General features: G+C 38.2%; 1 protein-coding gene and 1 pseudogene across 5 annotated transcripts in view; one reads left to right on the top strand and one right to left on the bottom strand.

Annotated features, from left to right (window-relative positions):
* Positions 1-18171, top strand: part of CDK19 (cyclin dependent kinase 19) — a 198569-nt gene that overhangs the window by 73057 nt on the left and 107341 nt on the right. The window lies entirely within an intron of this gene.
* On the bottom strand, positions 5498-7815 carry LOC125117009 (mitogen-activated protein kinase 6-like; annotated as a pseudogene).

Raw genomic sequence — 18171 nt, 5'->3', positions numbered from 1 at the left:
TGGCCTTGCTCAGTGGGTTAAGGATCTGGCATTGCTGTGTTGCTGTGAGCTGTGGTGTAGGTTGCAGATGTGGCTCGGATCCCACGTTGCTGTGGCTCTGGCGTAGGTCAGTGGCTACAGCTCCGATTAGACCCCTAGCCTGGGAACCTCCATATGCCGCAGGATCGGCCCTAGAAAATGCAAAAAGACAAAAAAAAAAAAGTTAAAAAGGTACAAGGGCCAGGTAAAACGGTTCAGCCAGCAAAGAGATTTTCCAGTCTTGTGGTATATCTGTCTGCCTTCCTATATACGTTATGAGTTTCTTAAAAGTTATTATTATGTGTGTGTGCACACATGCACCTTTTGGAATATATTTCAACTGCTTTATGTTTCCTCAGGGAAGACAAGGGACCAACCTCTGTATTTTCAGAGGTGGATTTAAACATCTATTATTGCCAATTGTAGAAAAGAAGGGGGTGGTATAGGTTTCTGGGGTTTTGTCTAAAGGAACAGTTTGAGAGGAGAGGAGATCATACTGATTTTTTGCTCACCAATTTCTGTGTGTGTGTGTGTGTGTGTATTTGTATATGTGTGTGTTACAGTGAGGAAAAATAGATTGGTGTGGTAACATTAGTCATAGATGTAACTGAAAACTCCCCCACTTCTCTCTCAACTCAAGGGGACTAGACTAGTTAGTTGGTTGGAAATAGTGCCTTTAGGCATCTGTGGTTGCTATAGCTGCTTTCTCTCTGCAAAGAATTGGTAGTTTATCATTGAAGATGATAGGCTTTCTGCTGTGTCAGTATATGCCTTCCTGCTAAGTAAATCAGTGGCATTATTTCAGTTCTCCTAAAAATATAAAAATGATCAATTTCATATTCCTGCTCTAATTAGATTAGATTTAATTGGCTGTTAATTCCCTATTTTTAGTGTTATTTATTTTTCTCTTGAATAATACTGAAGCAAAATTGTGCCGGTGATACAATGAAGAATAAAGGACTGAAAATAAATCTGATAATGGTATGCAAAGGACTCAGCTCAGAGGCTGAAAATAAATCCACAGTAAATGGTTATTTTATTGTTATTCACAATAACTTTTTTCCATTTAAATTCTAATAAAAATACAGTTTTTAGTTAAAATTGTTATCACTATGGTCAAAGTAAATTATTTTTAAGCATCCATACATTTAATTTTTTAAAGTGCAGTATTATAGAAGATACTAAATTATAAAATACAACATAACTTGGTAATTATAGATTCAAAATACGAGATCTAAGTAGAAAAACAAAGTATTTTTTTTAAAATATATCTTAGGTTTCAGATTATAAAATTGTAGAGAATAAGGACTTTGGATTCAGATAGATTTGAGGTTGTATCTGGACTTTATTATTCCTCTATATCTTAGGCAGGTTGCCATCAGTACCAGGACCAAGTTTTTAGGTAGCTACAGGAATGTAGCTGTTTTCAGGGAGAATCAGTTATATCTGATTTGCTTTGAGGGCTGACATTGCCATGGAAGTAGGCCATGCTGCAGACTACAGGTTGTCCAGATTCTCAGAATCCCTGAGCCTTTTAACTTGTGAATGTTGCAGGTCATTCTAAGTTTCACCTTATAACCAGAATATCAACTAAATCTCATGAAATGTTTTGACAAAGCACTTCTTTCCAAATATGTTCAAGAATCATCTAAATTCCTAAGAGGGAGGAGTTGCCTGTGAGAGCAGAGAGTCTGACCCTTGCATGTAGGTTAGTGCATCTAAGCTCTTGGGTTAAAATAAGGCTAATTTCCAGTTTTATTTTTAGTTCATGTTTCAGATTACTTACTCTGATTTATCTGGATTTGGAGTTAAACATCTTTCTCAGTCTGTGCAATCTCTTTTTCTTCTTTGGCCTAGTAAGAATTATTATCTTATAAACCAACTCTCAACATATCTTACTTCTGTGAACCTTAGTTTCTTCATGTCTAAAATTGGATTAATAGGGGAGTTTCTGTCGTGGCACAGTGGTTAACAAATCTGACTAGGAACCATGAGGTTGCAGGTTTGATCCCTGGCCTTGCTCAGTGGGTTAAGGATCCAGCGTTGCCGTGAGCTGTGGTGTAGGTCGCAGATGCAGCTCGGATCCCGAGTTGCTGTGGCTCTGGCGTAGGCCGGTGGCTGCAGCTGCGATTTACCCCCTAGCCTGGGAACCTCCATATGCTGTAGGAGCAAAAAGACAAAAAAAAAAAAAAAATTGGATTAATAGGGGAGTTCCCATTGTGGTTCAGCAGGTTCATAACCCGACTAGTATCCATGAGGATGCAGGTTCCACCCCTGACTTCACTAAGTGGTTTAAGGGTGCAGCTCAGATCTGGTGTTGCTGTGGCTATGATGTAGGCTGGCGGTTGCCGCTTCAATTGGACCCCTGGCCTAGGAACTCTCATACGCCTCATGTGTAGCCCTAAAAAGCAAAACAACAAGAAGGACAAATTGGATTAGTAGTACCTAACCTCACAGAATTACAGTAAGGGTAAATTAAAGTATGTATGTCTTTTGGTTCATAATCAGTTTCCAGTGAAGGTTAGCCTTTCTCCTTTCTCTTAAGTTGAATTTGTTAGTGTGATGGAAAAGTAAATTGTAGGTGGCCTTAGCTTAGATCAATAATAATACATAGGGGACCCTTTCAATCACTTTGTTGTGGTCTTTGAATGCTAAATTGTATTTAAAATATGCTATAGCAGCAGATACAGTTGTGCCCCTGCCTGAAATATATCAGTTAACAGATATTGATCACGGCTCTTTGGATCACATAGTGTTACTTGCTGAGAGAATACAGAGCAGTATTTTCAGGAAGGTGGAAGTCTCTTAAGTCAGTTGTTTGGAAAGTGAAATGCCTTTTCTGTAGGAAACATTGATATAAATGATGCCCAGGGACTAGTCTATCCCACCAAAACCTGTATTTGGCCTAGGGTAACTGAATTATGGTACTCTAGTACTCTAGTGCTTAAGGACTACTTACAGCATTGTTTCTATGAAGAAACACCTTCAGAATTAAAATCTTACATGTCAGGATACATCATGCCTTGTCATACTTTTCTAAATATGGAAACAGGCTCTTCAGGTCCAGGTCACTGGCCAGGGGTTCATGGCACTAGAAACTAGGGTAGGGATTAGGGCACATGAGCCATAGAGTCAGTGGTTAGGTGACAGCTAGAATTGGAAATGGAAATTCTCTTATCCAAGCAGTGGGAATTGGGAGCTAGGTCTTTACTTGGGGGAAAAAGAGGAAGGAATGGATAATGGGAGAGTTAAGGCAGGCTGGGGACCTGGGAGGCAGCTGGTAGGACTTCAGGGAGTAACCAAGAGAACGAGGAATGGAAGCACTTGGGCAATCAGTAGCCTTCTTGAGTCAGTGGAAAGAGCTAGTAGACTGGGCAAGCCCACAATTAAGATTTTGGTACAATAACACATTATAGCAAAGAATTATCCATAACTGGGAAAAGGAGTTTAGTTACTTCAAGTACCAACAGATTATCGTAATGACATAGTCTTATTTATTACTGTTCTCTTACTTTTTTTTTTTTAACATTTAACCTGATTTTATTCATCATGCTTGCCTTGGGATGGGGAATAGATCATTCAGTAAAAACGTACAGTAAAAACAAAATATGTCTTATCATGTACAGCTTTTAAACTACAATAATGATGTACCTTAATTACGTCCATGCACACAAGTCTAACAGTTTTCTTTTTTAAATTAACACAATTAAGACTTCTAGGAGCATTTTGTATAAAGTAATTCCTAATTTTTCTTTGTAGATAGATCAAACACCTCCAAAATACAAATTCCTATACACAGTGAGCTCTTTACTTAAAATGAATACTTAAGTAAATTAAGTACATGGACAGCCTTAGGATAAGCTGACATTATATATTCAGCTAAGCAGGCAACAAACCATAGTGCCAAAAGGAGAAAAGGGTATTTGCAAATAAATTTTAAAAACTGAGTTAATTTTTTATAATTTTTTATAATTAAATACAGAAAATATACTGATTTCCCAAAATAAATAAGATGTGATGTAGTAACACTTCACTGTAAAGAATGCATACCAGAACATTTATAAATTGTGAGTGTATCTTATTTATTTATTTTTTTTGTCTTTTTTTTTTTTGCCATTTCTAGGGCCGCTCCCGCGGCATATAGAGGTTCCCAGGCTAGGGGTCGAATCAGAGCTGTAGCCTCCGGCCTACGCCAGAGCCACAGCAACGCGGGATCCCAGCCGCATCTGCAACCTACAGCACAGCTCACGGCAACGCCGGATCGTTAACCCACTGAGCAAGGGCAGGGACCGAACCCGCAACCTCATGGTTCCTAGTCAGATTCGTTAACCACTGCGCCACGACGGGAACTCCGAGTGTATCTTATTAAGAATAGTTTACTATAATAAATGTTATAAACAGTGAGTGCATCTTATTAAGAATAGTTTACTACTATAAATGTTATAAATGGTGAGTGCATCTTATTAAGAGTAGTTTACTACAATAAACTTTGACTAAATAGAAGTGCATATTGTGAAGCACTATGGGTGGTATATGTTTTGCCACATACTTTTGTTACCTTGAGGTCTTTTTTTTTTTGCTATTTCTTTGGGCCGCTCCCTCGGCATATGGAGGTTCCCAGGCTAGGGGTCTAATCGGAGCTGTAGCCACTGGCCTATGCCAGAGCCACAGCAACTCGGGATCCGAGCCGCGTCTGCAACCTACACCACAGCTCACGGCAACGCCGGATCGTTAACCCACTGAGCAAGGGCAGGGACCGAACCTGCAACCTCATGGTTCCTAGTCGGATTCGTTAACCACTGCGCCACGACGGGAACTCCCACCTTGAGGTCAATAACACATGTGTACCATTCATTTTTAGTTGCTGCTGGTATCATGTGTTTTTAGGAAATGTGTACAGTATGAAAAACTTGAAAACACTCATGAATGAAAAATGTTTTAGGAAAAAAAATAGATATTTCCATGCAATTATGTACAGTCTCGTTGTGTAAATTTTCAAGGCAAAATTTTTGTTTCCTGTAAAATTTTTGTTTCTCATTGTTCTATGAGAGAATGTTTTTTACTTGTCTTAGTGCATTTCTTTTGTCTCCTCCTGCATTGTATTATTTTGCTCTATTCTTTATTTTTGTGTGCAAACAACATGCCAGTTAAAATGAAACCTTCTCACATGTAGAAAAAAAAGTCTGGGTTTTAAAAACCAAGAATAAAATCCTTTCTAAATGACCATCTGGGAGTTCCCATCATGGCACAGCAGAAATGAATCTGAGTAGCAACCATGAGGCTGTGGGTTTGATGCCTGGCCTCACTCAGTGGGTTAAGGATCTGGCATTGCAGTGGGTTGTGGTGTAGGTCGCAGACGTGGCTCGGATCTGGTGTTGCTGTGGTTCTGGCGTAGGCCAGCATCTACTGCTCCAATTAGACCCCTAGCCTGGGAACGTCCATGTGCCTCGGGTGCGGCCCTAGAAAAGACAAAAAGACCAAAAAAAACCCAAAAAACAAAAAAACCCCACTAAACACTAGTAATAAAAAAGACAAAACACATTTCATGAAGAATACAAAGAGAAATGTCTGCTGAGTGTTTTAGTTCAGATGTTTCAGAATGCTGCTGTATGTTTTATGAGGAATCTGGAAGATTTCATAGCAGAAGGTGTTAACGTGGCCTGTATTTACTTAAGTGGTGACCCAGCTGCACCGTGAAACTGTGGGATGCCTATGGATTCAAGTTGCTTATTAAGGCGGAACTCCCCACTGTTGTTCAGAAATCCTTCCTCATTTTCTCTCTCCCCAAGCTTCCCATCTTCTACTGGCTCAGTTTTTAGCATTTCAGTATCTTCTTTCCTGCTAAAGAACTTGTCCAGGTAACTGGTGTAAGTACTTTCCTTTTCAATTTGCTCATCCTTCCTTACCTCATAACGAAACTGATTCATGAGAAAACAGTCCTCTCCACCGCCCTCAAACTGGCTATCCCAAGAAGACCGGTACAAGCCTTCTAACTGAGCCAAATTTGCCATTCCTTTTTCCTGTTTTTCTCAGCTTACTGACTTCGATATCAAACTTTTCAATTCTAGTTGGGACGCTGAGCTATTCAAGTCATTTAATTTGTCAACAACATCAGTAGGCTCATGTTGTGAACTAAGTTGAATAGTTCCTGCAATAAAGGAATCAAAGTCAAATCCCTGATTCTTTTCCCTTTCTTTTTCAGCCAATTGCTGTAATGCTTCCTCTAGGGCTATCTGGGCTTTAACCAATCCATTCCTTTCACATTTTGACTTGCCTTTCTTATCAGATTTTTCTTTGCTTTGTTCTTTCCAATTGGAAAGATCTATACTAAGCTTGGGTTCATGGTAATGATTAACTTCACTCTCTCTCCAAACTAAGTTATCTAAATAGGATGATGACCTGGTTTTGTAGTTACAAGTATGGCTACACTCCAGATCACAATGTTTGTTTTCATGGTGATCTGGGTACTGCCAACAAGGCTCAGTCAAGTAATTGGTATCAAAAGCAAGATCCTCCAAATACTTTTCACGATCTCCATCCAAATATTTTCAAGGATCGACTTGTACTTCCTCTTCATCAGTGACATCAGACAGAGCTCTTGGGTCAAGTTAAACTTCATCAATATCAAAGTTGTTATGTATACGCCATTCATGCTCTGAAAATTGACAATCATGGTACCTTTCCCAGTTATAAATGTGACTCTGAGTTTCATCCATAAGCAAAACATCATCTTCAATATGAAAAGGATGAATTGAAATAGGCTCATCCATTGGAAAAGAATAAATGCTCATGTAAGGATGGGAAAGCACTTCTTCTGCGTCAACCGATCCATGGGGCTAAATGTCAAAATTTGTTCCAGGAGATCCAGTGCTTCTTGACTAATTCCTGGAAGCAGCTGAGTTAAAGGTTTGTGTGGCTCAGTCATATCATTTCTGATGTAAACTGGAATTACACTGAGAAGCTCCTGACGATCTTCCTCATGCACAACAGGAATAGATTCTAAAATCAGCAGCATCTGTTCAAGTTCGTGTGCACCTGCAAAGAGAGTTTTACCAGTCAGCATTTCAGCAAAGATGCAACCTGCAGCCCGCATGTCAATGGCTTTAGTATTATTATTAGGAGAAAGTAAAAGACGTGGAGATCTGTACCATTTAGTAACCACTTCCTCAGAAAGATGACCCTTATGGGAATAATGAGGATCCATGATCCTTGCAAGACCAAGTTCACCTATCTTCAGCACCAAGTCTTCAGTGCTAATGAAAAGATTAGCTGGTTTGAGATCTCTTGCAGTACATTTGCTGAGTGAATATATTTGAGCCCACGTAGCAGCTGATACATGAAAAGTCTGGCATGCTCTTCCAGTAAAGGGCCCTGTTCCAGCACATTAGCCAAGTCTGTCTCCATGTATTCCCGAACAATGTAAAAACACTGTTCGGTTCGGTAAGAGAGCCCACATCATCTGTTAACTGGCTTACACTAGGACCAAGAATTTCAAACACCTTCACAATGTTATCATGGTCAAGTTCTTCTAATAATTTTAATTTCAGGTAGAGCATGTTTGAAACCCTGGGGATCAGTAAGGACTATTTTCTTGATGGCTACTCTTTTGTCACAGTCATTGTTTACAGCAGAAAAACCAAGCCATTGCCTCCACAACCCAATGGTTTTAAGTCGATATACCTAGCTCCCAGATCAAAACCATGAATGTTCATGAGACTTTCAAATTTCTCTGCCATTTTGAAACCCTTACTATTGCCTTTTCCTTTCAATTGTTGAACTTCTGTGAACAAGGAAGAAAACTGGCATCAAAAGGAAAGATCAAAATAATTTTGCTTCCACAGCAAGATGGTTTCTTGATGTTCACTGCATATGCCAACTGGGCCCACTGAGTTCCCCTTAGATTTAAAGCTCAAAAAGCTCTACTCATATTGAGAATTAAAAAGATTGCGGTACTCATAGTTCAAGAAAGGAGCAGCAACACTGCAGACATTTAAAGAAAACAATGAAGAAACTCAAATGGAATGAAATGACATACCATGTACGCACTCAGATTTACTGTGCTGAAGAATTTAACATTTAATGAAAATGTGAATAAATATGCACACAACAGGCTTCTATGAACATTATCCTCACAGTGCAGATATATTCAGTGTTGGACTGGTCCTGAGCAGCATCATTCTAAGGTGCTGGTAAGCACTATTTCCGTTTTGCTTCCTTTCTTCCTTTGCTGCTGTATATTTCAATAGGAAGCCCTGGTGGCTGTTTATTAACAGAAGATGTCTTTCATTAGTGATCAGGTGGCTCCAGCTCACCACAGTCACAATCAAAGCTACTGTCCATCTTACTAGATACAACAGGACTTCTCCGACTCATCGAGGGAGTGCTGGGCCCACAGACAGCCCCCACTGTCGGCTCAGATCTCCAGCTGTGCTGGTGGCAGCGGCGTCTCCGAGGTTCTCCTACAGTTCTCTTACTTTGGCCTTATATGACTTCTACTGGTGACATAAGCTATTCACATTTTTAATATAGATCTTTGACTTAAATAATAAGCAAGCAAAAGCCAGTCAGAACAGTGTGAAGTCAAGATGAAGTAGAACTTTAACAGACACAAACTAGACTTAGTAGACCACATTTTGAAAAGATGAGGATTACAGTTCAAAACTAGATCATTGTATTTTATTATGATGGGCATTTATGTAGTGGGAGTGAGATAAACTGATACAACATAGACATTGGTTTACAAGCTTCTTAGTACACTCAGTAGCTTGGTAATTTCAAAGTTTGAATGGGCTGTTTTTCTTAGAAGAATGTTCTAATTGGAAATTCCACAGTTTGTAGATTTTAGCGATGTTTTAGATAATATAGTATTCAAATACTTGAAGGAAATTAGCATTTCAAACAAAATGACTGCCAAAAGATTACAATTTGCTCCAGATAATGCCAGGTATTCTTGACAGTAAAATAGTATCAGAAAAGAAAAGGATATTTGAAAATCTTACTTGTAGAGTACTATGTAACTGAGGTTTGGGTACAAGCTGTTTCGTCACCTTTTTGTCCCTATAAGTCAATTCTAATTTAAAAAGAAGCTTTTTCTTTCTTCTGGATTGCCCGACTTTCTGATAATTTTACCACCTTGTGTTTAAATAATCTGATTAATAAGCTTAACTTTATTCGTGGCTTTGATCTTTGGATATTGCTAGCATGGTATTAACTTTATTCCTCCTTAGAATTTTTAAAGTTAGGTTGTTTTAGTCCAATAGAAAAGTAGGCTAAAGCATTAAACAGGAACTTAAAAAAATTGAAACGTTAATGGTCAGTAAATGAAGAAGATGCTCAGTTATGTTAATGATCAGAGAAATGTAAAGTAAAACCACAATAAGATACTTTTTTTGCCCTCCAGATTGGTAACAGTATCGAGTATTTGCAGTGTTGTATAGTACTGGATCTGGCATATAGTATTAGGGGAAATTATAAATTATTTTACTGTAACACTGAGGAAAATAATTTATCTACTGAAGTTAAGATACATGTACCTTGTTATCCAATAACTTCATTCCTAGATATTTGTGCTGTAGCAGTGCTTCTCAGCCACAACTGACCCAGTTCCCCTTTTGATTTTAAAAATTTTTATTTATTCTTTTATTTTTTTGGCTGCACCTGCAGCGTATGCCTTAATTCCTGGCCAAGGACTGAACCTGCGACACAGCAGTAATAATGCCAGATCCACTAGCCACTAGGGAACTCCTCAATCCCCCTTTTATAATAATTAATCTATAGGTCCCTTTGTTGTCCTGAATAGAAATTCAATGATGATATAGCTGATTTATATGCATAATTTAAAAAAATCAGTGTAATCGCTTACTTTACTATAAAAAGTAACTAGAAGAGTTTCCACTGTGGTGCATCAGGGTAAGGATCCACTGTTGTCTCTGTGGTGGCTTGGGTCTTTGCTGCCGAGGTGCAGATTCAGTCCCTGGCCTGGTGCAGTGGGTTAAGGATCCTGCCTTGCCGCTACTGTGGCATAGGTCACAGCTGTGGCTTGGTTTCAGTCCCTGGCTTGTGAACTTCAATGTGCCACAAGTGTGGCCAAAAAAAAAAAAAAAAAAAAAGTAAGAACAAAATACTTTTTAAAGAAATCACATATTTATAAATATAAGAATCAGGCATTTAAAATTTTATTGAGGTATAGTTGATTTACAGTGTTGTGTTCATTTCTTCTGTATAGCGAAATGATTCAGTTATACATACACACATATCCTTTCCCATATAGGTTATTACAGAATATTGAGATTTCCCTGTGCTGTACAGCAGGTCCCTGTTGATCATCCATTCCATATACCATAGTGTACATATACCATCCCAAACTCCTAATCCTTCCCTCTCCACCGCTGTTCCCCTTTGGTAACTATAGGTTTGTTTTCAAAGTCTGTGAGTCTTTTCTGTTTTGCAAATAAGTTCATTTGTATCATTTTTTTTTTTAGATTCCGCATATAAGTGATATCATGTGGTTTTTGTCTTTCTCTGACTTATTTTACTTAGTATGATAATCTTTAAGTCCACCTATGTTGCTGCAAATGGCATTGTTTCATTTTTTTTATGACTAATATTCCATTGTGTATATGCACCCCATCTTCTTTATCCATTCCTTTGTTGATGTCCTTTGTTGACATCCATTCCTTTGTTGCTTCCATGTCTTGGAACTGTTGTAAATAGTTCTGCCACGAACACTGGAGTGCCTGTATCTTTTTGGATTAGGGTTTTCTCCAGATATAAGCCTAGGAGTGGGATTGCTGGATCATATGGCAACTCTATTTTTAGTTTTTTGAGGAACTTGCATACTGTTTTCCATAGTGGCTGTACCAATGTACATTCCCACTAATAGTGTAGAGGTTCCCTTTTCACCACATGTGCTGCAGCATGTTATTTGTAGGCCTTTTGATGATCGCCAATCTGACTGGTATGAGGTGATATCTCACTGTAGTTTTGATTAGCATTTCTCTAATAATTAGTGATGTTGAGCGTCTTCCTGTGTGTTTTTTAAACCATCTATATTTATTCTTCAGAGAAGTGTCCATTTAGATCTGTTGCCCATTTTTTGATTGGGTTGTTTTTTTTGATATTGAGCTTCATGAGTTGTTTGTTTATTTTGGAGATCGATCCATTGTCGATCACTTCATTTGCAAGTATTTTCTCAGTCTGTGGGTTGTCTTGGTTTTGTTCATAGTTTCTTTTGCTGTGCAAAAGCTTTTAAGTTTAATTAGGTCCCATTTGTTTATTTTTATTTTTATTTTCATTTCTCTGGGAGGTGGATCCAAAAAGATATTGCTGTGGTGCATGTCAGAGAGTGCTCTGCCTATGTTTACCTCTAAGAGTTTTGTTGTATCTGGTCTTATGTTAAAGTTTTTAATCCATTTTGATTTTATTTTTCTCTGTATTATTAGAGAATGCTAATTCTCTAATTTCATTCTTTTACATGCAGCTGTCCAGTTTTCTCAGCATCCCTTATTGATGAAGAGACTTTTTTTCCATTGTGTATTCTTGTCTCCTCTGCTGTAGATTAATTGACCATAGGTGCATGGGTTTATTTCTGGGCTTTCTATCCTGTTCCATTGATCTATATATATGTCTTATTTTTGTGCCAGTACTATACTGTTTTGAATAGTGTGGCTTTGTTGTGTTGTCTGAAGTCAGGGATCCTGAGAATCAGACATTTTTATTATAATATCTAAATGCTCATCAGGTCATAGATGCATACCTAATTGTGGAACATGTAGTTGAGTTGATGCTTAGTGTGTGGTTTTGGATAATGTTGAGTTACCACTTGTGTGTATATTTGTGTGTATGTGTGTATTGTGCTAAATTTATACTGTTCTATATGTAATTTGATGAACTTGTGGGCTTCACAATAAAATAAGAGTTCCGGAAAGAAATTCTAATTGTTCTTCAAATTCTTATCTGAATTCAAAACAATGTGAAGCTTATTAGTACACTAAGTAATATTTTTATCCCATCATTTGATTTTCCATTTCACTGCTTTTCCTCCTATTGCTTATCCTATTTATTTTTTCTCTTCTTTGTTTCTTCTTTATGTATTTTCTGCCTCTTTTTCTACCATTTGCCAAAAGTAGGTTTATTCCAAGACTATAGCCATTTGTGAGTCCACCAAGAATATCTGTTCTTGTTTTATCTGTTTTTCTTCTTCTTCTTCTTTTTTTTTTTTTGTTGTTGTTTGCTTTTTAGGGCCACACCCATGGCATATGGAAGTTCCCTGGCTAGGGGTCGAATTGGAGCTACAGCTGCTGGCTACATCACAGCCACAGAAACACCAGATCCCAGTTGAGTCTGTGACCTACACCACAGCTCATGGCAATGCTGGATCCCCGACCCACTGTTTGAAGCCAGGCATTGAACCAGCACCCTCATGGTTACTAGTTGGATTCCTTTCCACTGCACCAATGGGAATTCCTGTTTTTTTTTTCTTATCTGGGACTGTCTTACTATCTATTCAGTTATGCATAGTATGTCTGTTCATACTCAGGTGGTATGTAGGTTCATACTCAGAATTTGCCCAGAAGCATAAGGAAATTTTTTATTACATAAACAATTGCTCAACTAAGTTATTAATTAATAATTGGAAATGCTTTCATTTTTCTCTGAAACAAAGACTAACAAGCCAGTGGGGTTTTTTTTTTTCCAGATATTAGCATTTTAAAAGTATTTTTAGTATAGATTCACTCTGCCTTCATAAAATTTGGTCAGGGATTGTGTCTGATATAGTCACTCTTGAATCCTTGGAATCTGTCTAGTACTGTGCTTGGAACAAAGTGGGCTCTTAATAAATTATTGAATAAATGCAACAGTTTATTTGAATTTGTTTTTTTAACAATAGTAACAACAATTAAGAGCTGAAAAAGTTTTCTCAATACTTGGAGTTCCCATCGTGGCACAGTGGTTAACAAGTCCGACTAGGAACCATGAGGTTGCAGGTTTGATCTCTGGTCTTGCTCAGTGGGTTTAGGATCTGGCATTGCCGTGAGCTGTGGTGTAGGTTGCATACGCTGCTCGGATCCCGCGTTGCTGTGTCTCTGGCGTAGGCTGGCAGCTACAGCTCCGATTTGACCCCTAGCCTGGGAACCCCATATGCCGTGAAAGTGGCCCAAGAAATGGCAAAAAGACAAAAAAAAAAAAGTTTTCTTAATACTAGAAAATTTAAACTTTCTCTTTGGGCAAATTATTATTTGAAATATAATATTAAACATTATGGTCTGTTTTCATTGTCTAAAGTTTTGGATCATTCTGATTCCTGTAACCATGTATGTTTTAATGAATAACTGGTAGAAATAATATTTCTATGAATAATTTTTAAATAAGTTGATTTTTCATGAAATATTTGAGTATTTTAAATACAGGCATTGCATTAAGTGCTAAGGAGACAGTAGTGAACAAAAATTTTCCTTCAACAAGGTTATCTGTAGTAGACCGATAAGAAAACACTAATTTCAATACAGTGTAATCAGGGCCAAGACAGAGGGCTGGAGAAGCAGCTGGACCATAGTTGGGAGTCTGGGAGGGCTCCTTGGGCATTTTGTGGTCATACAGGTCTAAGAGGCCAGTAGGAGCTGGCTGGGTGAAGGAGAAGGAGGGAAGTGGGGGAGGGCATGTGGAAACACTTGTAGGCAGGCCCAAAAGTGAGAGAAAGAGCATGTGTCCTCTTAGTTTTATGAACAACTATGGAGGAGTGTGCTGTTTTCACTCTTTTCAGGCCTACCAATTTAATTAATTTTTACAACAGTATGTGAATTTCCGCTGTGATAAGCAACTGAAATTTGGGAGTTTATTTATGCAGCAGCTAGGGTTACCCTCACTAATGTGTAAATAGTAGAGACACTGTCCAAAGTTGAAGCAAAAAATCAGTGTTAAGAATATTTCTATTTTTAGGGCCACACCCACGGCATATGGAGGTTCCCAGGCTAGGGGTCGAATCAGAGCCGCAGCTGCCGGCCTACACCACAGCCACAGCAATGTGGGATCCAAGCTGCATCTGCGACCTACACCACAGCTCACAGCAATTCTGGATCCTTAACCCACTGAGCAAGGCCAGGGATCCAACCTGTGTCCTCGTGGATGTTAGATTTGTTTCCACTGAGCCACGATGGGAACTCCCAAGAATAATTTTTAAAGTAAATAGTAGGTGAACTGAAAATGATCATCTGAGTATAAGAAGATGGAGAGGGAAGATGAAGATGGGTGTAGTGGTGAGTAAGTTATAATTTCATCTATTATGTCAGAAAAGCAATAATGTTTAAAGTTGGTAAGTCAAGAATTGTGATTTAAATACTTAGAGATATGAAATAATCAGAAGAACCCAAACCAGAAAAGTTAAAAGTAGTTGTATATAGAGAAAGGGAGAGATGGGTCTAAGGATTATTTGCTTATAGTCTCTGCAATATTATTTTTCTTTTTAAACAATATAACTATGTTTATAAAAATCAAACTATATGACAAAATATTGTACATCCACTAGAATGACTAAAATTAAGAGGACTGATTATACCACAGTTGGTAAGTATATGGCCTAACTGGTGTTAGTGGAAGCATAAAATGAAATAGCTACTTTGGTAAAAAGTTTGACAGTTTCTGATGAATTTACACACAAACTTGTTGTATGGTCCCAGCAATTCCATTTCTATGTGTATATATATATATCTCCAAGAAAAATAATATATCCAAGAAAACTTGTGAAGAATTGTTCAGAGCAGCTTTATCATAACAGCACCAAACAGGAAACAATCCAAATGTACATTAATTGCAGAATGGATAAACAATTATATGGTATAGCTATAAGAAAATTACTACTTTAAAAAAGTAAACTGATGCAGGAGTTCCCATCGTGGCTCAGTGGTTAACAAGAATCTGACTAGGAACCATGAGGTTGCAGGTTCAATCCCTGGCCTTGCTCAGTGAGTTAAGGATCTGGCGTTGCCACGAGCTGTGGTGTAGGTTGCAAAAGCGGCTCGGATCCTGCGTTGCTATGGCTCTGGCGTAGGCCGGTGGCTATAGCTCCGATTAGACCCCTAGCCTAGGAACCTCCATATGCCGTGAGAGTGGCCCAAGAAATGGCAAAAAAGACAAAAAAAAAGTAAACTGATACACATGGTAACGTGGATGAATCTCAGAAACTTCCTTCCTTCCGTCTTTCCTTCCTTCCATCCATCCTTCCTTTCTTCCTCACAACCATGGCATATGGAAGTTCCCAGGCTAGGGGTCAAATTGGAGCTGCAGCTGCTGGCCTACACCACAGCCTCAGCAACACAGGATCTGACCCACATCTATGACCTACACCTCAGCTCAAGACAACACTGGATCCTTAATCCACTGAGCGAGGCCAGGGAGCGAACTTGAGACCTCATGGATACTAGGCAGGTTTGTTACTTCTGAGCCACGTTGGGAACTCCTGATTAAATATTTTTTTGCCCTTACTCTTTTTTTTTTTCTTTCTGCTTATAGCAGACATTTAAAATGATCAACAAATATTTATTTAGTCTTATAGGCAATGATTTGAGGGAGGCAAATTCAATTAATGGTAAAAAAGGATGAGTTTTATTTTGTTTTTGTCTTTTTAGGGCTGCATCCACAGCATGTGGAGGTTCCCAGGCTAGGGGTCAAATTGGAGCTGTAATTACTGGCCTACACCACAGCCATAGCAATGCCAGATCTGAGCCACGTCTGTGACCTACACCACAACTCACAGCAACGCCAGACCCTTAACCCACTGAGTGAGGCCAGGGATTGAACCTGTGTCCTCCTGGATACTAGTTAGGTTCATTATTACTGAGCCACGACGAGAACTCCCAAGGATGAGTTTTTGTATCTGAAGGACTGAGTTCCTGTCCTGGCCGTGTGACCTTGGGTGAATTACTAATATATTTTCATCTGTAAAAATAGAGATAATAATATTATTTATCTAATAGGGATTTGGAAGATTAAGTGAGCTAATGTATGGAAAGGTTTAGTATAGTGTCTGGTATAGAAGCTTCATTAAATATTGGATTCTAGGAGTTCCCGTCGTGGCTCAGTGGTTAATGAATCCGACTAGGAACCATGAGGTTGCGGGTTCAATCCCTGGCCTTGCTCCGTGGGTTAAGGATCCAGCGTTGCCATGAGCTGTGGTGTAGGTCACAGATGCGGCTCGGATCCCGCATTGCTGTGGCTGTGGCCGGCAGCTACAGCTCCCATTAGACCCCTAGCCTGGCAACCTCCACATGCCGTGAGTGCGGCCCTAAAAAGACAAAAAACAAACAAACAAACAAAAAAACAATAAAATATAGTTGTTTATTACTACAGATAAACTTAAGCCACTTGTTTAAAATATTTTTCTCCAATTACCCTATTAAGGTAAGATTTAGGGGGGAAAAAAAACCCACTTAGGCATCTGTAATTAGGTATGGAACATTTTAAGGCCTTACCTCCAATCAATTATTATTTTATTGATTCCTTTTGCCCCATTTTCTCCAGGCTTGAGTTGAAGGAACACCTACGCTTTGATTCTGAGGGCTTTCCAGGGTATGAGTGGGGATGGTCTTTTAATAGTTTTACCTCACATGAGAATCCTTTCCTTTCTTTAACTCTTGGGAGAAGGACCTCATTACGTCTCTTTATTCTTCCTCAAAAGAGCTGGTTTTAATCTGCCTTTGCTAATGCTCTCTTTTTGGTGCCTAAAGTATGTCCTAATACTTTCTCTTAAGTATAGAATGAAAAAAGTATAAGAAGCTCTGTTGCAGCATGATTATAATGGTTGTATTGTGAAATACTAGGATTATCATTTCCCACGTCTCTTTCCTTTACCTCATTGTTCTTTAAAGCTACTAGTGTTTTAAAATTATATTAAAACATTGTTCCCATAGCAACACGCTAGCCGATTTCTTGTGGCAAATACTACATCTTCTACAAGTTGGGTTGAAAAAGAGAAACGCTTTCTGAAAGAGTTTATTTATAAAATCAGTCCAAGAGAATATAACTTTATTTTTAAAAAAGCATTTTAAAACAGACTAACAAAGGATTTTACACATTGATGTAAAGTAAGCTTCTTGAGCTTCTTGCTTATGTAAAAGTTCATTTTTGAATTTGTATTAAATCATTTTTCCTCCTCATGATTAAACAGTTTAAATAAAAAGCTTAAACCCTGCCAAATTTCAGTTAAATAATTGTATTTAATAGAATAAATTCTATTTATATATAATACCTGTATCCAGAAGTTTATAGGTTGCTTATGAGAGTGTTAGAGCAAGCCCATAATACCCTTGTAATGATGTTCTAACCTCTAACGCTGCATGATGGATTTTGCTCAGGATCTGTTCCTCCGATTTATTTATTCATTTGGTCTCTCAATTTTGTAAAATTGAATGTCAGGATATTTTTACATTTAAATTACACAATTTTTTTTTTGTCTTTTTCTAGGGCCGCGCACCTGTGGCAAATGGAGATTCCCAGGCTAGGAGTCTAATCAGAGCCGTAGCCACCAGCCTACAGCAGAGCCACAACAATGCGGAATCCGAGCCTTGTCTGCGACCTACACCACAGCTCATGGCAACGCCGGATCCTTAACCCACTGAGTGAGGCCAGGGATTGAACCTGCAACCTCATGGTTCCTAGTCGGATCCATTAACTGCTGAGCCACAATAGGAACTCCTTAAGTTATATAAATTATATTATCCATTTAAGCTACTTCTTACTATCAGTATTACTGTTATTTTTAGTAATATTCAGTTTCTTTTCACTGTTTAATTCATTATTTTTTCAAGAGGGTTTAGATAAGACATTATATTTATAATTAAACTTATTAATCCCATGCTTTCCTTTTCTATTTACTTTAGTTTTCTCCCTCTAAACTTGGTTTAAGCTCTATTAACTCAGAGTTTTTGACTTTTTTAAGAAAGGACGAATGAACTAATTCCATATGTTCTTGTTTGACTACCATTCTCTCTGCTTCCCATACCTTGCTGGAATTTTTGAAAGCTACAGATCCATAAGAAATCCTTTAAAGCTATCATAGATTATATTTATGGAAGTTGTATTTAATGTACTTTAATTACTGGTTCATTCAATAAATTCCAGATGCCGGAGATACAACAGTGAAAAAAAAAAAAAAAAACC

The sequence above is a fragment of the Phacochoerus africanus genome, chromosome 2 (assembly GCF_016906955.1).
Source record: "Phacochoerus africanus isolate WHEZ1 chromosome 2, ROS_Pafr_v1, whole genome shotgun sequence".
NCBI classification, from domain to species: domain Eukaryota; kingdom Metazoa; phylum Chordata; class Mammalia; order Artiodactyla; family Suidae; genus Phacochoerus; species Phacochoerus africanus.
Note: the sequence above shows the minus strand (reverse complement) of the source record. Positions and strands in the feature narration are given on the sequence as shown.